The sequence below is a fragment of the Trachinotus anak genome, unplaced genomic scaffold (genome assembly GCF_046630095.1).
Source record: "Trachinotus anak isolate AG129_WGS33_773 ecotype Australia unplaced genomic scaffold, CSIRO_AGI_Tana_v1 ptg000008l, whole genome shotgun sequence".
In the NCBI taxonomy this organism is placed as follows: domain Eukaryota; kingdom Metazoa; phylum Chordata; class Actinopteri; order Carangiformes; family Carangidae; genus Trachinotus; species Trachinotus anak.
Window position 1 is genome coordinate 26,229,753 of NW_027273859.1, and position 20,296 is coordinate 26,250,048.

Genomic DNA, 20,296 nt, shown 5'->3' on the forward strand with positions numbered 1-20,296 from the left:
ACACCAATTAAAGATTAAATACAAAATCATTCATGAGTCTAATTTTCATTCACTGTTATCAAATGTTTATAGACTAATTGTTGTAGCTGTAGAAGAAAACATTGAGGCATCTCACACATAAACAGACCCAGTATCACTATTGTGTATGTGAAGATTTTAACTTTCCAAACTGCTTTTACCAATAAATGTGTGCAAGAGATCCTGTAGAGCCTGATACATGTTGAACATACAGATAGTGGGATGGAGTCAAGGTTATATTTACTATAAAAATGGAAGCATGTCATAACATTTTGTCCAGTTTTAAGAGACCGATGGCTGTTTTTCAGCTGTAAAGCTCTGGGCTGTCTTCAGCTGTTACAACATGACATATCCCTCCGCCAACCAGCCAAATTACAGGAAATATGGTCACAATCTCCTGTTTTGTGAGCTCACAGTGACCTTTGACCTATGACCACCAAATTTAAATTAGTTCATCCTTGAGTCCAAGTGAATGTTTGTAACATATGTAATGAAATTTACTCTGATATATTTCATTCACAAGAATGTGAGATCATCATGAACTTTCACCTTTGAAAACCAAAATCTAAATGAGTTCACCTTCGAGTCCAATGGAATATTTGTGCCAAATTTGAGGAAGTTCCTTTAGGACATTACTGAGCTATTGTGTCCACACGAATGGGCCGACAATCTGAAAACATAATGCCTCTGGCCATGACTGTCATCAAGGCAGAAAAATAAAAATAAAACAAAGCTATTCCCTGCTCTATGAAATTATTTTGATTTTAATTATTCTTCATTAAATCCTCATTTTCTGTTTTAAGTAGGATATATTGTCTATCTGAACTGCATGTTGGAGGATTGTAGGACAATGTTAGAAACCCCCTCCACCCACATCTTTCCAGTCAGCTGTGTGGAGGTGAGAGGAGCCAAGGATTGTACTTCTCCTTCTGGCTTTTTTCATTGTTTATTTAAACTATTTATGGCACATATCACATGCGTAGTTGAGTGCAACACTATGAATGTCTTTCTGGAGAGACCGTCAGACAATGTGTAATGTTACCTCTGTTTTTATTATATTGTATAAAGTGAGATTCCCAGGGGTTTTCGATTATAAAGCAGGTCTAGGTTCTACGTTAATACTGTGAAAGTATCAAAGCCTCAGTCCACAGAGAAATGCTCACAGCCTGTATTCAGACACTGAACCTTAAAACCAGCCGTCAGGACTTCTGTAACTTTGTGATGTCACAACAAAGCAGTCACTGCCCTCACTGCCAATCAGAGGAGAGGCTTGGATGCTCTCTTCTGATTGGCTCATTGACCTGTTGTTACTAGAGCTCCAGAGAGAAGCCTGAGAGAGGAGTTGTTAAACTGTATTGAGATGGTTTTTGGTTCTTAAAACCTCAAATACGTCTTCTCATAGATCTCAACACCTCAAATAAATCATCGGAAAAGTATAAAATATGGGACGTCAAAAAGTAAGGAAGACTTGCACAACACCTGACAGCTGAGTACATGGATGCAGTGAAGGAATTGAGCCAGAATACCATAAAAAAACATCAAATCCTGAAACACATGGCACAAGGACAACGGGACCTACAGTACCATCCACATCTCTGTGTAGCAGCATACAGTATTCTGCTGCACTTTTAATACATTCTCCATGTGGGCTCTTTTTCTAATAACCTTTCATCTCCCTGAAGAGGGGAGGTGATTAAACGAAGATAATTAAGAATACAGCAATGACTTTTTAAGGACGTTGACGGTGCTGCAGTAGTGGCAGATGGCGAGCTCAGCATGTGACAAAAAGACAATGCTAATTTAAAAACAGAAAAAAAACAAAAAAGGCGAGAGAGTGAGAAGTGAGAACAAATGAGCAAAAGGGGGTTTTTTTCCTCTAAATAAAAATAGACTTTCCACACAGCTCTGATCTGTTTTACATAAATAAAAGCCAGTACAGTGAAGGATATAAACACTGGGTGCATCTACTCCCTGTGAGTCAAGTTTATTTGCATAGCCCTTAATCACAGTTACCGTCTCAAAGGTCCTCACAACACCCACATTATGAGACAATAAATGAAAATGACACACTCCAAACCTCCGATCTTCAGTCAGAACAAAAACCCTGCAAGAGCTTTTCATTTTATTTCACCAAACAGCAATTAACTCTATTAAGCTCCAGTCCAAGACAAATGTTTGCGCAATTAAGCAATGAAAATAAAATTAGGTGCACCACAGTGTAGTGACGTGATACAAATGTACTGCTTGCTGTGCGTGGAGTACAAATAACCTTGAAGACTGGTTATTTATAACTGAAGAGGAGTGAGCCAGGCAGAAACTCTGCTACTGGTAAAGGATCAGGTGATGGTTTGTTTGGTTACAAATGTTTTAATATTCTAATCCTGATCCGAGTCTTTTTTTTTTTATATTGAGTATCTGCCAACAAATGATAAATAATAAATTTATTATATTTTTGTAAATTTTTTCCCAATATAATACAGCTGCAAAGTGCAAACCAACATTAGAGTAAGTCTACATTAAAATTAATTATTAATAAAGAAATTACAATGGATGTACAGCAGAAAAACATACCCATACCCAAATTATAACCTTCACTCTGATGGTTTCCTATAATATTTTTATGATGTTCAACAGTATTTTGTATTATTTCTATGGAAAAGCAGTTTTGTTTCTTAGAAAGAGATAGTGAGAGATGCTATAAATGTCTCCTGTGGACGTTGTGCTTCGTAGTCTTGACCTCTGCACCACAGAGGCACCACAGAGAGGAGGTTTAACTGTGGGTCTGCTGCAGCAGAAAGCTTTGGAAAAGAAATACTGAAGTTCAGTATTCAGGAGCAGTGCTCCACACACAGCAGTGACTTAAGTGACTTTCACAATGATGCTAAAAAGATGCAAATTAAGTGCGAGTGGCAGGGTTCTGGCTCAGTGAAAGACAGGTAGAGGAGGGTTTTCATACAACTGTGGCCAGGGGCTTCGTGTCTTATTATTTGTTCATGCCTAGTCCTGATATCAACCTGAGTTGAAAAACTTAAAATAAAGCAACATTTAAATGTACATGCAAATTTAGATAAAACGACACAAGAAAGTAGGATGTAAGATACAGATGATTTATCATCTGATTCTGTAGTATTTTCAAAATCTGAGGTCAAATTCTTCAAGTGTTTGAGTTTGCGTTCAGCTCAGTACGACCTGATACTGAAAGGAACCAAATACCTGCAGGAGAAGTGAGGAGGAGCAGTACGCCTGTTGTCAGGCTGGAGGTTGGAAGCACAACCGGCAGGCTAAAAGACAACGTAAGAGACTGTCAGTATTGCAAGAGTAGCAGAGAGTTTGCTAAGCTATGAATGATGCTTTTGGGCAAAAAATATGTATGTACTATGTATAAATTTACTCTGACAGCCTTAACTGTAGCGCACAGGGAGGCACATAGAGGCGCAGCCTCTGAACAGGTAAGGCAGGCAACTGCTTGGGGCCCCAGGCTATTAGGGGCCCCCTGAGGGCTGACAAACTTTACCTCACAGTAATGTCTTCAAATGCAGCTCTCTCCCCTTTGAACAACCAATGAATGATTTGCACTGACTTCTTAGTGGGAAACCTCCCTAAAGAGGCCCCATTTATATTAAAAGCAGTGGGGATTAGTGATTAGTCATTAGGTACATCCATCCACAGCTCATTTATGTCTTTGTCTGGCTGGTGATTGGTTGACTGAACATACTGCTACTCTGTCCACTGAACACCATCAGTTCAGAGCCACATCAGAGCTTCTGCACTGAGAAGGAGAGGAGATCAGGTCTCTAGATATGTCTCCAGCTGCTTGCATGAACAAAAGTAGCTAAAGGGTTTAAAAGTTGTCAAATCAGTGAGAAAAATGCTCAATAACCTCACCGCTCAGTAGGAAAACTCCTTATGTGTTGATGAGCACTGGTCTTATAATAAAGCTATTTAGTTATTTATAATAATATTTATATTTTAAAGATGAACACTGTTGGAGGGGCCCTTTGGCAATTTTTTGCCTAGGGCCACACCGGACTCTAGAATCGCCACTGAAGGCTTAAGGGTTATTTGTTCCATTCCCTGTGGGGCTGTAACACTACCAGTCAAAGAGCACACTACAGCCTTGCTAAAAATGCAACCACTCATGCTGCTGTAATGCACACTGGACAGAAAACATCCACTGAATGGCTGTGCTATGCCACTCCAAACCACCCCATCCTCAGGTATTATCTCCCTAATGCCTCCTCCAGCCTCTCCTGTCCCCGGCCTCCATTTTAGGCAACGTTAGATGAACCTGGGGAGGGCTTTATTTTAGGGCTGTGTTTATTTAGGTCGTTTTCACTGCAGGGAACTTTTATGAGCAGGCTTTTATGTTCATACAAGACTTCAAATAATGTCCTCTGCAATTCTGCGAGTCTGAACCAGGCAGGATGGGAAGTAATAAAAAAAAATAAATAAAAGCCTTGTTCTCTCACACAAAGCGTTTGTGACTAACATTTGATCTGACCACAAAAACCAACACAGACTCTCTCGTAATATTCCAAGTGCTGGCATCACACATGTTCCAACACTTGGACTTGCTGTGAAATGATATATCCAAGTACAACAAATGCTGCAAACTCCAGAACTAATTAAAATCCAAGTCATGATGTCCTGGCAGCAATAAGTCAAAACTCTTAAGTTGGACGTAGGTGAGAGGAGATTCTCTGTTTGACAGATAAAGCAGAATGACCTTCAGGTGATGAGATCTTCCCCTAAAATGGACACACATTTTTGTAAATGACCTGATTTATTTGCAGCGTGACGCTCACACATTAAGGCTCTACGTGATGATGTACAGAAACATGAACACTGGTCCGTCTGAACGTTACCGGCAGGGAGCGTGTTCCATTGTGTGAGCGAATCTCAGTAAATTAGATTGTGATGCTGCAGAGCAGGATGTGTGTCACACTGTGTGTGTGTGTGTGCTCAGTGTAGGCGAGGTATAATGTGAATGTATCACACCTACAGCTGATTTAAGTTTAGTGTGAACCAAACATACAAAGTTTTCTTGCAGCATATCTGTAACTCATCCATAATGTTTTACAGCAGGTTTGGGCTGATTTTCATCCAAGTTGAATGTTGCAATAATCCCCACCACACACAATCCTTTTCATAACTGAAAGAAAAAAAAAGTCCAACCCTCATTTCCCTGCTTTGCTTACTGTACTTTTTACCTTACTGTGCAATATAAGCTGAGTTATTGCGCTATTTTGGCTGGTCTGCATCGTGACATGAAACTTCATTATTTAAATGTGTTCTCACTACTGACTGTGTTAAATAAATGTTTCCCAGAGTCATGATCTAAGATCCTCTGTCACTGTGAGGACAGAGAATCTGTGGACGTGGGCTCGCAGAGCCAGACCTATCACAGCGCTGTGTCAAAGCTGGAGAACGGTGCTACATGCTCTGGCTTGTTTGCGTTTCTTTAAACCAATTACAATAGTGTCTCAAAAAACAGCAAAGACATACTTTGAAAATGTGATTGCGTGATACAGAGGTAAGGGAAGTGGTAAGGGAGGAGAATGCTGCCTGGAAAATGCGCCCAATGGCAGGTTTATACTTACAGCCTACATCCAGTTGGTCAGACCAGTGTGGAAGTGAAAACAACCTGCCACGCGCAGCATTACATGTAGCCAACAGTGTACTGAACGGGGGGGAGGGTTGAATGAGGCTGTGCACCAGTTTGTGCAAACTCTCTATGTGTGTCCAGGTGACTTCAAATCCAACTACTGGCTCTGACAGTGTAAGAGATTTGGGTCTGTCTGAGGAGGGTTGCAGGTTTTTAGTCTCGGGCGCAGCTATGGTGAAATGTGCAGGATGTGAATGTAGGTCAGGAACATGAGAACTGCATCTTGAACACTTTATTTCATGAACAACGTGAGTCCTGACCTGCTAACCTCAGGACAGACCCATTCTCTCCATCTTTCTTCTCACACACAGGTTGCTCTCACCAGCACTGCAGAACAGTGAGGAGATCATAATGTATTTCGGTGCAGGTACTGTGACCCTGAACTTTATGACTCCTCACAGTGGAGAACACATTTCATTCGCTGCACAGATTCTCTGTGATCTCCTTGCAGAGCCGGAGATGTCCGACTCTGCTGCAGAGCCAATAAAACCGACTACAAATGTTACACAAGTGAGTCACGGCTGTTGGTGGGGGGGTGGGCTGCAGGGAAAACAACGCTCAGACACACACATCTCAGACAGGGGGGCCGGTGCTCAGAAGGACGATGTTGTGTTTACCTTTAAAAATACCATAGTAATCTCCCAGCATGCACTGAATTTACAGCCTGATCCTGAGCAGGAGACGAGGAGTGGATGATCAAAAGATTCTGAGACCAGAGTGTGAAAAACAGAATTTGAATCGTGCATTAAATTCTCTACGTTTCAGCGACTCTCTAAAGATGAGATTCTTACATTATTAGCAAGTCAAGCAGCATTTAAAAGAAGGGTCAGAGTCATGTCAACCAGACAACAGAAAGAGCAGGGGAAGTGTTGAATCAAAGTACAAGCAGAAAAAAAGGAGATGTGACAGAAAGATGTTATTTAGTTTGAGGGAAAGGGCTTAAAAAAAAAACGTAGACAGTTGAGGTAAGTGAAAATAACGTGTGAAATATCATCAAAATATGTAAGAATGTAATTAACACCCGCTCGGCTCGCTCAAGTTTCTGCAACTACTGACATCTTCGTTAGGAAGCTGTTATCCTCTGTCTCCGGCTGCACATTTTCTACGTGTTTGTTCTAAGATGAGAAACAGGATCAAGATCAGAGTTTCAGGAGAAGTGATAATTGGGACACTGACGGCTCCTAACATCAGGCGCCATCGTGGGTGAAGTGAAGCAGGCAGTGCGGGGCAACAATCCTGACGTCTGCTTTCACACTTTAACAGTTTAAACATAGATCAACTAAGCACCTGCACCACAGGTTTCACTCTCTTCATTCACAGACTCAGGGTCCCAGCATGACACTAGAGAAATTCTATGATACAAGACCAGGTGTGAAGTTATAAGGAGTGACTTTCTATATGATTTTGTAAAGGTGATTTATATCGAGATATTGATATTGAGTGAGTTGTGCATCAGCTTTGTGTTTTGATTTGACAGAGGCAGGAAGTGAAATACGGATGTAATTTCTGATGCAATATGCGTCACTGAGGCACAGAGGGTTTAAAGCTGGAGACAGGGGGTGCATAAGTGAATAAATTTAATTTTTCCAGTTTCAGTATACAAAAAGAGTAAGGGTTCCGATAAGGGGAACAGACAAACTGCCAAATCGACATAAAACTTTTGGCTGGGGACAGGTGGCATGTTTCCACCCAGTGATCACACTGTGCCAGGCCTCTCCACACACTGGTTAACCTCCCATCATAACCAGCAGCTTCACCAGCAGCCTGGGCCCGCTCCCTGTGTTCACCTGCAGTCAGGGGGTCTCTGGAGGAAGCTGCAGTGGAGGTAAAGGTTGGACTGGCCCTGAAGAGAGTTTACACAGAGCCAGCTGACTGACGCCCACACAGAAGGCTCAGGAACCACAGCTGCTTTGTTATGAAACAGCAGCTTCAGTGGTTTTATTTTTTTCTGCAGAGGATTAGGCCTTCATTAATGCATTAATGGATCAGTGCTGTGCTGTAGGCCTTAAAACATCCAAGCAAGCACAACACTCTCGTCCCTGTCTAATTCTAAAAGCAGCAGCAGTGTGTGTCTGTATGTTTGTGTGGCCTTTAACTATACTCATGGGGTCCAAAAACCAAGAGCCCACTGTACTTGTGGGCTCTGACAGCTTTGTGGGGACCAAGGTTAAGTCTTGGTTTTAGGGTTACAGTTACTTTTCAGATGTGATGGTTAAGGTTGGGGTAGGACGCCTGAGAATGCATGAGACCAGTGTTTGTATTTCTGTGACGACATATGTGTGTGTGCGTGTTAACTTAAGGACAATTTTTTCCACTGAAGTCGGTTTTTGTGTATCAGGCATGTGTCACTCTGGGGGGAACTGTTGTCTGCTGGTGGCTTCAGCTCAGAATGATAAACAACACAAACTTCAAAGTGTGACCAAAGATTTCAACAAAGCTGAACTCCACACTTATACACAACAATGGCACTTTGCACTTTCATGCCAGCGATCAGTTCATCAAAATTTGTTTGGACGTGTTTTTAACGTTGTGTACATATCATTTGTAAACAGAATCAAACAGAATTGTATCATAGGTGGAATCATTCACTACGACTACACGATTCATCTGTTGGCCACTGAGCGAGACTGGGTCCAGACCTCTAATAGACATCCACATCACAGGTTTTTCAGTATTTCTGTTGTGCTAAAATACAACTGTTCCCCTGATTAGAAAAACAGCTGAGCCAATCAGAGCTTTGTAGGCGGGATTAAAAATGAGGATGTCATCTTTCCGTGCCAGTGCCAGAAAAACAGTGACAGAAAAACTGCCGATGCCAATCTCAGACTGACGAGGGTTTACAGGTCGTTGTGAGCTAACTGAAACTGGCATTTCTGTTTGACTGTAATGGAAAATGTTGATAACTACATGGAACCACTGCCACAGCTCCTGTGTCGGTGAGGGCTACTACTTCACAGACACAGGGGACGTTATTCACTGTACAAACAGAAAGACACAACACAGAGATACAATCTGAGACAATATGGGGGTCTTCCTTGGCTCAGTGCTAGATAACTCCACATTCATGATACACTAGGCAATGTCAGTGCCTGTGTGGTTGTATGAAACAACATATTATTCAGCTTGTTTGCCTGTGCTCCTGGGATGTGAGCTTGTAGATGGCCTAGTTATATTATCAGCTCAAATGTCTGGCAGCTGTTTTCTTCTGTTTGTGTTCCATCATATTCCTTTCCTTTTGTCATACGTCCTGAACATACAGTGCTGTGCAAAAGTTTTAGGCACTTCAGATGTTTGGATTCTTCTCCATCAGCAGGCGTCTGATTGGTTCCAGATTCACTCTGCAGCAGGACGACAAGTCCAAACGCACCGCCAGTCATAAACAACTATCTTCAGAAACAAGAAGAACAAGGAGTCCTGTAGCAGATGGTCTGAAACCCACAGAAACCTGATCTCAACATCATGGAGTCAGTCTGGGATCAGATGAAGAGACAGGAGACACTCAGACTAAATCCACAGAACAACTACGGCAATTTCTCCAAGATGCTGGAATAACCTATCTGCTGAGTACCTGAAGACCTGTGTGGAGGTGCACTGAAGAGAACTGGTGTAGGTTTAAAGGCAAAGGGGGGTCACAGCAAATACTGATCTGCTTTAGGTTTTTACTGTTTACAGCACTTTGTGTGAGGTTAACTGATAAATTGAAACTGTCTATGGCTTCATTTTTGAAAACATTCAGACTTTACTATTAATGCCTTAAACATCTGCACAGCACTGTATTTTGTTACTGTATCATTTAAAAACTCTAAATTTAATATGCTTTAAATAGTTATATATGTGCACTTTCACATTATAAATATGTCTCACTTAATGCATCTGCAACCTTGTGGCACCAGTGTTGCATTGAAATGCATATGCAGATATGTCACTCGCTAATGACTCCCTAAGTTATACTGTGAAAGTCATAATGTCATAAAGTAAAATGTAAGCAGCGGTTGCAGCGTCTCTCAGATAAAACCAACTCTGTATCAACAGAGGCTCGAAGGAAGATCTCTGCCAGGAAATTATGAGAAAGAGCAGAGAGTTGAGAGAGCTGCAGCTCCCTCCCGACCTGCTATATTATTCCAGTCCACAGAAACAAGCTTGTCTTGCATTTTTATTGCTTGCTGTACTATCCTTATATTGTTTGTAAAGCACTTTGGGCTCTGCCGAGGAAACTTTTATATACAGCAGATTAAGTTTACATTTCATGCATGTGGGTGTGTTTCTGTTTACAAGTGTGTGTCAGTGTGAACTGTTGTAGAAAATGAAGCAAGGTAATTTTCACTGTGTATGTTTGCTGACAGTAAGATGGTCCCTACCCACCACTAAGACCTATTCTGTTTTAAAGGACCACACCAAGTTTAACTACAAATCATATAAGTTTTGCATGTTATAGTTTTTCAGTTTTGGATCCAGTTCTGCTACAGCTCCAGCCACTGGTTTAGCTGTTAGGAGACTTCAGGAACTTGGTTGAGATGTGTAATCTATCAGAGTGAAGATTGCTAATAGAATTTCATATTGTATGGAAATTAACAGAAACCACTGACTGCCCAGAGCAGGAAAATAAAATGTATCTAAAATAAACATGGTTTAAAGATGTGATGTTAAGTTTACTGATCTATAAAAAATGGGCTAAAACTATCTATAAAAGATGTGTGATCAAAGAGAAAAGGTTCAGTTTTAACAAGTGCCTAATCATTTCTTGATTTAAAACTTAATTATTGTTAGCTTAGTTTGTTATGTTAACCAGTTGTTGATTTCAGGATGAATTTTGTGGAAAAAATGCTCTATTTAAACCCAAGTATCTGATCATCTTTCCTTTATTATTACAAACTTTATTCTTACTATGTTGAATGTTTTGTAAGTTAAGTTAACATAAGCTTACAAAAGTTTAGCAGTTAACTGGAATGATTTAAATGAAATTACAAACCCCTGCTTTTTTATTCATTATTACAGAGTTCTTTGTTTGATGAGAAATTATTAAGAATTTACAAACCTGTAAAATTATGTTACTGATAAATATTAAAAGGTCAATCGTGCTTTTTGAGGGATTGCTGAAAACTCAAGTCTTACGTTCAGTGATAACCACCTACTGATCTGTGATTTACTATTTATTCTGAGGATCAACAACATCAGCCAGAAGTCCATTCATTCCCTGAGCAACCAGTGAAACAAGCTTTTTGCTCCATAACGTTCACCTGAATTGTCAATATGCCGTCAGCTGTGTGTTAAGGATCAGCTTTATGATCCAACTGGATCTTGGATGCTGAATAAAACTGATAATATGGGAAATACAGTTAGTTACAATGAACATCCAGTGGTGACAATCATCACTGCTGACTCAATAAACAATAACAGACAAGGCAGTGAGGAGACTTTAATATCTGTGCAACTGCAAATCACCTCTGCTGCACACAACCAATCACAACAGAGCGACACATGAAGCAAGCTGCCTGTCTGCAAGCAGCAGGTGGTGTGTGTCTGTGTGTGTGTGTGTGTGTGTGTGTGTGTGTGTGTGTGTGTGTGTGTGTGTTTGGACGTGCAGAGAGGCAGGCAGTGTGTGTCAGTCTCTCAGCCAGGTAATGAAGACATCATGTGGCCGTGCACGCCTGACTGCTCGGAGCTCAGCGCTGAGAAGAGTAAACCTGGACAGAAACACTAACAATACATTTCCATGTGAAACCACCTTTCTGTTCTTTACAGTAGAAACCTGACATTTGGGGGGACAGTTTTTAGACTTTACAGCAGTGTCGTGCAACAACTACAGAGGTTTTCTTTATGACCAGATGCTTGAATGCAAACTTAACATTACAACTTGAACCACTTTTCCACTGGTCAAAAAACCCAATAATACTCGCTAACATCTGGCTTTTGTCTACAATGGAAAAGGTTACAGTTGGCATTCACTCCTGGTTCAAATGACTCTGCAGTAGACGAGGGTATTTAGCGCCTCTGCCTCCAATCGACATTGATTTAATCACAAACCCAGGGATGAGACTCTGCATGGAAGCTAACAGCTCGCTCTTTGCAAGCTGTTAGCTTCCTCTTTCTCTCCTGTCTGTGTGCTCTGTAAATGCATGCGATGACATAGCTTCCCGCAGTTGTGTCCTCAGTCGAAACAGAAAGGCAAACTCGTCTGGCAGTGTAAAAGGTGCTAATCACCTTTTTTTTTTTAGCTTTAGACTTGCTAATTTTGGTGTAGAAAGGTTGTAATAGTGATGGACTTTGACAAACCTCCAGAGGAGAGCTGCCTTTTAGGGCTCTGACTAACAATTACTTGAATGATAACTCAATAAAATTTTAATAAAAAAGAAAGTGCAAAATGTCCGTCTGAGTCCCCAGAGCTCAAAATGACATCCTCAAATGTCTTGTGTTGGTCAACAAATGCTCCAATACCCAAAGACACTCAATTTACAATAATCAAAAGAGAAAATCTACCAACTCTCACATTTGAGAAAGTGGAAACAAGTATTTGTTAAGTAATGTCTCATACCAAATCCTGTTTTTTCCCCTTTCTTTCATAGGACTCCCATTCTTCTTTAGTACAGTTGTATTTTTGAGAACGTGGAAAGAATGAAATTCCTTTCCCAGACTTTCTTGGGAGCCTGAAAAAGTCCCAGTATAAGAAGCTAATTATAATATCCAGCAGCGTAGTATTGGGCATCAGTCCAGGCAGGCTTCATGGGCTGAGGCCAATTCACTACATCCATTCATCTCATACAATCCACAGCCTGGGAGAGTTATCACAGCACCAGTTCATGACGCACTTCTCCAGCAGACCTGCTGCTGTGACACCTGAGGTATCACTTAAAGCTGTGAACTGCACTTCCAAATCCACTTACAAAGTTCTGGAGCAGTCAGACTGGCAGAGGCAGGCGGAGGGATGAACCAACAGCCTACACTGTGGTACAGGCTGCTTCTATCTTTGTATTCTGAAATATATGAGTGATTGGAAGCTGACTCATCATTAAATATTAAAGGTCCCATATTTTATAAAGGTAGATTTTAATGTCTTTTCTGATTATAAAGCAGGTCTAGGTTCTAAATTAATACTGTGAAAGAATCAAAGCCTCAGTCCACAGAGAAATGCACACAGCCTATATTCAGAAACAGCCTTAAAATGATCCGTCAGGACTTCTGTAACTTTGTGATGTCACAACAAAGCAGTCATCACCCTCAGTCATATCCCAAGCCCCGCCCACCTGGACCCACCATCAACCTTGCAGGATTTGGTTTCTCTGAGTGTTTACCTGAAATCTGCTATATTTTATTCAATCACTCAGAAAACAGTCAGACAATCAGAAGAGACTCAGAGCCTCTCTTCTGATTGGCTGTAAAATATGGGACCTTTAATTCTCCCAACACTAGGTGCTATACTGTAACATAATATTACATTTTAATGTTTGCCAGCGTTTGGCATCAGGCTCACTGGGCTTTGTCTATTGATAGTGTAATGTGAAAACCTTTCAACTCGCAGTTTAGGTATTTTGTTTTTAATTTAATGTGATGGGAAATATTTAACACATTACTTTTTGGAGTGAGAAAGTTCACCACATCCTGTTGTGCTCATGTAAAACTTAAAAAACCCTGTCTAGATAAACACAACATCCATGGCTGTCGAGCTAAAACCAAAGTTTTTCAAATTTCATGTATTCAATGATGCTGCATTCTATTATGAGAGAAAATTCAATGTAAAATGCTAATTGCAGCATCCAAAAACACAAGAACAAAGATGGATTTTTATATTGCAAGTAAAGCTACTGTCCGACAAACCTCAGCAGCCCTTGCCCTGCTGTGCTTTTTGCTCTGAAACCCTTTCAGTTTACACCACAACTCACAGAAAGAAGTGTGTTTTCATGTGCTTTGGGCTGAATACAAAGACCAAAGCAGCTTAATAGTTCACGAGTCAGCACACTCTCTGCAATTCAGCTGCCGCTACATGTAAAAGCTACTAATTTTCCTTTACAGATTATCTCTGGGAGTTACAGCCTTTACTTAGCAGATAACAACAGAGACAGAAAATAGACGAGGCAGAAGACAAGACTTTGAAGCAATTCCACTCGGTGGTCCCTCGCATTACATCAAACAGCTTTTTTCTAAGCTGATATTGCAAGGATTTAATTGTATTACGCATTAAAAAGTCTCCCAGTGCGTTTTCATAAAGCTTGCAGAACGTCACCATCTTAAAAAATTGGCAGCAGTTGAAAATCCTCCCTCACTCCCTACCTACCTGTTTTATCTTATTAAAAGTCCCATATAGTATAAAGTGAGACGTCCATGTGTTTTGATTTTAAGGCCGGTCTAGGTTCTATATTAATACTGTGAAAGTTTCAAAGCCTCAGTCCACAGAGAAATGCACACAGCCTGTATTCAGAAACTGAGCCATCAGGACTTCTGTAACTTTGTGATATCACAACAATGCAGCCATCATCCTCAGCCACGCCTAAAGCCCAGAAATCACCCTGAAATGACCTGAAATCCGCTATATTTTTATGTGATCACTGTGATCACCCAGTAAGCTAATCAGAAGAGAGGCTCAGAGTAACCTCTTGTTACTAGATCTCTAGCGTAAAGCCTGAGAGAGGAGATGTAAACTACATTGAGGTGGTTTTTGGTTCTTAAAACCACAAATATATAGACATAAAATATGTGACCTTTAAAGAAGTAAAGGTGCCATTGCATTGTGTCTTTAAAGAGCAACTCCACGCTAGGTTTTTGAAGAAGGAAGTCCATAGCTGACTGCACCTGGCTGTGATATTGGGTTAGGTTCAAGAGATGTTCACCTTTTAGCCCAGAGAGGCCAGTGCAGCTTTGTTCTTCCACCTTAGATCCTGTAAAATCTGGTGTGAAGTCACTCTTTAAGCCACATTCACACTTCACAGGAAACATCTGACAAAGCATCCTTTTCTCTGGCCTCATGCCCACCAGTCTTAATTTGGTCAACGGAAACTGTACCAAACATTTTTTTCATGATAAAAACAACACTAAACAACTAAAAAAAAAACAACTGGATCTATGACAAAACGCATGACATTTTTAGCTGACTAATAAACTACACAATAATGTGAGACTGCATAAGCATACTCATATATATTGTAAAGAGCATGTTCAGATATGGCCAGCTTTGTGTGGATGTAATCTAAGCCATCTGAGCCACCAACATGACCCAAAACACAGCCTGAGTCCCTCAGTGTCAGAATCTAAATACACCATGAAAAACACAAAGACAGTTAAGCTTTTATCTCCTCAGCTCAAACCCTGGCAGCTTTTGTGGGTCATGATGCAATTCCCAGACTCCACTGAGCTCAGGTGAAGCAGCAGGAGAGCCCTGTCTGAGGCAGCACAGTCCGCTAATGGCTTTCATTAGTGCAGTGATAGATGCGCAGCACTCTTCCTCGACTCCACCTCATCACACTCACAGCTAATGACAGCTTTACAGCAATCCTGATTCACCACACAGCATCACCTCGTGACCTGAAGCACCTCAGTGTTGACTTTGTGTACATGTCACAGCCACAAGTCATTTTAATGTTGAGACTCTCAACGATCCAGAAGATGAAGGAGAAAAGCCTGAAACGTGTCCAAGTAATGTGTAGTAAAGACCTCAGATCAAATCCTTTTAGGGACCAACAGTAGCCAGGACTGATATTTTTAGATTAAAAGCTCACATGAGGTTTTCTAACTGGGGCTGGGAAACATGACAGTATGAACCATGAGGAAAACGTCAACCTCACAGATTCTTTTAGACCATTTAGGGGCGACTGAGGCTCAGGAGGCAGAGCAGGTCGTGTACTGAAGGCCGGCAGTTCGATCCTGGGCTCCTCCAGTCTGTGTGTGCGTGCACTATAGAACAAGCATTGCATGAATGTGTGTTTGAATAAGTGAATGTGACCCTGGTTTAAAGCGTATCGAGTGGTCATTAAGACTAGAACAGCACTATATAAATGCAGTCCATTTACCAGAAGTGTAATCCTCAGGCTCTCTGTCAGTGTTGTTTGCTGCCATATCATCTTCATGACCAGCTCACAATGAATTTTGGGATAGGTTGGGCCATAAAGGTTCCACCCATCCGAGCCTTTGTTGCCAAGGAACTTTTAAATGTAGTAGTGTAGTATAAACACCTTCTGAACTGAATTACCAATTTTCCAAAAAACATGTGCTAAGGGTTTGCCACTGTTAATCCCGTTAATCTACTAATGAGGAGGAAAACTCTGACACATTTGTCTAAATAAATAATTGACAAACCATACTGCTGAGCAGTGAAATTAACAGAAAATTCATTGCAGGTTTGTACATGTTGTGTTTGGGGAGAACTAGCAGCAGACGAACTGATTTGGAAAAAAGACCAAATTTGACTCAAAATATCCGTCTGACCCTGAAATCCATTTTGAATGCTTATTCAGACTTGCATACGAATTCTGTCCTTCACCTGGGGGGCAGGCTGAATATGCCAAGACAGAGGAGGACGTGAAGACCGTCCTTTCATGCTGCCAGAGCAGAAATGCCTGCGTGAATATTTCAGTCCCTGTGAAATTGCTGGCAAAGAGCTCTGTTTCTCTGTGGGTCTTTTTCAGCGAGCCTCAAATGAGTGCTGCTTGTCCTCCACAAGCCGACCGGCACTTTAAGATATGTGAGGAGATCTTAAGGTGAGTGACGGCTCCTGGTGGGGTGGTTCGTCTCTGGGCTGACAACATTCAGGTGGGTCTGATCGTCTTGAGTGGAAAGACAATGATAGAGCCACAGTTGAGGTCTGAAAAATACACTGAACTGAGCTCACAGCTTTAACATGAGATACACTGACTCTGGGCATAACTGAAACCTCACATTTAAAACCACAGTAGGATTACAGAATTTTAAATACTTTAAAAAACTAAACTTTACTAAAGTTTACTAAAACTAGGGTGTTTGTTGTCTGTTTAGTTGTTACTTCCTGTGTTTCTGGTTGGTGGTAAGAGCAACATCTTCTGCTGCTGTTTTTGCTTTTCAGCCACTGCTGCAGCAACCTCTGTATGAAAATTTTATTTGCCCTGAATGTTTCATTGGATTTCCACTAGCCTGTTTCACTGAAAATTAAACGCATCACAACAGGACTTGATACTGACTCATGTGGACCTCCTTGAGCCACAACTAGCTGCATGGATCAGGAGGCAACACACAGAAGTCTAAAATGCAAAAACTTAATATGGTATATGTTAGTGTGCTCAGTGTGGGTGCAAGGTCAGCACATACTGAGTTTAAAAGAAATTACCTGAGCTGCAACTGTACAGACTAACACACCTTCATTTATCATTAAAACACAACATTAGGGGCATAGAAACTCCTGCCTCTGTGTGTCTGGGGCTACTGCTGACTCTTAGAGTTCCTCTCCAGACAAGTTCTGAACTGTGCAAAAATACTCTATGACTGATATTTTGTTTTACATGGTTTTACCACATCAAAAGTGAAAAAAATGGAAACTGAGACTGAAAGCACATCTAGTCTTATTTCTTGAATAAGAAATTCTGGATCAAGCCATGTGCCCCCTCCACCACCTGCTTGCTCCAGGTGTCCAGGTGAAAGAGCAGAGAGCATCAAGACGGTTAGAGGAGGAAACATCAGAGAGACTCAGCCACATGTGTGAGCCCCAGTCAGACCCAGACTCAGATGAGGAGTCATTTGAGACCAGAATCAGAGACTAGCAGACGTATCAGAACATTTAGTGTAGTTAGCATCTTTTATTTGTTTATGTTGTTTGTTAGCTTGTAACTAACAATGGCTGACACAGTGTTAGTGGTTGTGCTAACGCTAACTCTGGCTCTCTGTATTGACAAGGTTTCAGGTTTATTTAGACCGGCCCCACAAGTTGACAGGATTGTTTCCTTAGGTTCTATGACATATGAATCTCTGGCTGTCTGAATCTGTTTTTATGAGAGTGTCATTGGTTCACTGCATTTCAAGGTGGCAATCCTCAGTCATGGCGTTGACTGATTATTTTGCTCATGATATGTCTTCTATTATATAAAACACATCATACGGACATGTTAACAATGTTAAAAGCTTGATTTTCATCAGAGGGGGACTTTAAAGCTGCACACATGCACACTGCACACTATGTTACAAATGAATCAATGTAAAATGTGTAATGCAATGTTGGTGGTAAGAGCACCATCTGCCTTGTGCTTGATGTTTTTGTATTTCAATCTCTGCCACAGCAACCTCTGAAAATTTTATTTGCCTTGAATGTTTCATTGGATTTCCACTAGCCTGTCTCACTGAACATTAAATGCAACACAACTGCACTTAGGTCAGTTACCAACTCACAGAGAATTATCACCAACTCTGCAGTTTCTTTCAGCTCTAGGAGCATTTTAGCCTTTTTTAGCTCAGTGTTTTGGTTTTTCAGCTCATTCTGGTTCACTCTCACTGCAGCAACTCTAAAAATCCCCTGCACACCACCTGCCCAGTTTCACAGAACAGAGACAAAGTCAAAGCTTACCACCAACTATTGCCACAGTTATTCCTGACCTAATCTATTTTTTAATAAAAATGATTCCAAGGCATTTCACAGGTGAAGGTCTACACATTACAAAGGTTAAATGATTGAATTGATCTCTGCGGAGAATAAGTTGAAATAAGTAGGATAAAAATAAGGTATTCTTAAACAAAACTCTCAATAATAACACTATTCTTTTACCAGCTGCATGGGTGCAGCACTTTAAACTGGTTGTAACCTTTTCTTGTGGTGATTTATTCTTGGAATTCATTCAGTAAACAAACTATCACAAAGTGAGTTTTTTGTTTTTAATCAAATAAGAAAGGAAAGCGTTTAGGAATGTAAGTGTGTTCTGTGGTCGCACCTTGTACATATGTGTTCACTGAACATGTCATAAACAGTACATGTAACATGTGGCCCTATGATGGAGGTCCATGTGGGATTTGGTGTAAGAGTCCCGGTGCTGCAGAAGCAGCTGACTGGCAGCTACTGCAACTCAAACATCCTGAGTGCTGCAGGATTTTTGTTTTCAGAGCACATCAAACAGCTCAGGAGAAGAGACGTCCTCAGGGACTCTCATAAAAAAAAAAAAAACACTGTGCCCTGCATGATGAGGTATTTATTTCAGCCTGGCAAAGAGAGAGAGAGAGAGAGAGAGAGAGAGAGAGAGAGAGAGAGAGAGAGAGAGAGAGAGAGAGAGAGAGAGAGAGAGAGAGAGAGAGAGAGAGAGCCGCTTCAGATCAGATTCCGTCTCTTCAGTCATCATCAGGGCTCTAAAACTGCTGCTTTCTGAGGTTTATGGTGCAGGGTTGAGCTCTCTGGGCTCTATGGGATGGTGAAATACGGGGGAAAGACGAGCTGAAATAAGAGGAGATGGAGCTGATGGCAGCAGGAACCTCTCTGCTCAGGTTTCACTGTTTTACCTCAGCAGACCTTCAGTTACTCTGAAGAGATGCAGCTTCTGCAGCAGAGCCAACATGTGAGAAGGAACTGGAGTCTGATGCTCAGTTGGCAGCAGGATGAGTAAACAATATGTAGTTATCACTAAATATTAATATCAATCCATAATTAATGTGGCTCATGTAGGGTCGATACTGTGCAGTTATATGGTCAGCTACTGGTGGTGGAAATTCCTCAATGACTACAGCTGCACACATGAACATTTATCAGTTTTGTTTGCATGTTTTATTTGTTAATTTCATTGTTGTTTTTCCATATACCTTATGGTGTTTGCCATATTGTCTGATATAAAAAAGTTCATGTTCCCCAAACACAGTGTTTGGAGCGAACTTCAGGCATCATTTTGGCACCAGTATTGACCTGCTCTATGTGGGTCAATCTGTTTAAAAAAAAAAAAATTAAAAAATTGCTGATGCTACAAATATTCATCAGGCTGATACCAGTACGGAAATTTAGACTACAGTGATTTAATGCTGCGTCAGAGGCAGAAAATGGTCAAATTTAAAGATAAAGAAACCTGGTGCAAAATCTGGACGTGTCATACAGGCCAGAATTTAAAAATACTGGTATCAGATAGACCTATTAACGTCTACTAAGTGGCCATCTGTGAGCTCTGTCCTTCTGCTCAGTTATCTGCTGACAACATTACATTCAGTCTCCTAACACAGACCATCACATATTTCATTTACTATGATGGAAAACCAAGAAAAGCAGCAAATCCTCACATGAGAATCAGGAAACAGTGAATGTTTGGCTTTTTTCTTGACAAGTGACTTAAACAATGAATTGATTATCAGAATTGATGTTGATGATTTCATTGATGATTCATCTTCTGTCATTCAACTTCTCAATTCATCAACGAATTATTTCAGTCCGAGGGGGAAATCTATGTTTGTGCCTTTCATGTTTCAACATGACAATGCCCCTGAGCACAAAGCAGCTCCATAAAAAAAGGGTTTTCACAGTCGGTTGTTGAAGAAATTGACTTGTCTGCACAGAGCCCCGACTTCAAACCTATCCAACACCTTTGGGATGGAGTGGGACGTTGAGCCAGACCTTGTCACCCCCTACATCAATGCTACACCTCACTAATGCTGCTGGAGCTGAATGGGAGCAAATCCATGCAGCTGATATAACAGCTT

General features: G+C 41.0%; 1 protein-coding gene across 3 annotated transcripts in view; it reads right to left on the reverse strand.

The window, feature by feature from the left end:
- LOC139624601 (spermatid perinuclear RNA-binding protein-like) overlaps positions 1-20,296 on the reverse strand; it is a 75,749-nt gene that overhangs the window by 47,925 nt on the left and 7,528 nt on the right. The window contains exon 2 of one of the 3 annotated variants that reach the window (XM_071483859.1): positions 3,232-3,299. The exons of the other annotated variants lie outside the window; for them this stretch is intronic. The gene's annotated coding sequence lies outside the window, so the exon portion shown is untranslated. The remainder of the gene's footprint in view (positions 1-3,231; positions 3,300-20,296) is intronic. 3 annotated transcript variants of the gene reach the window in all.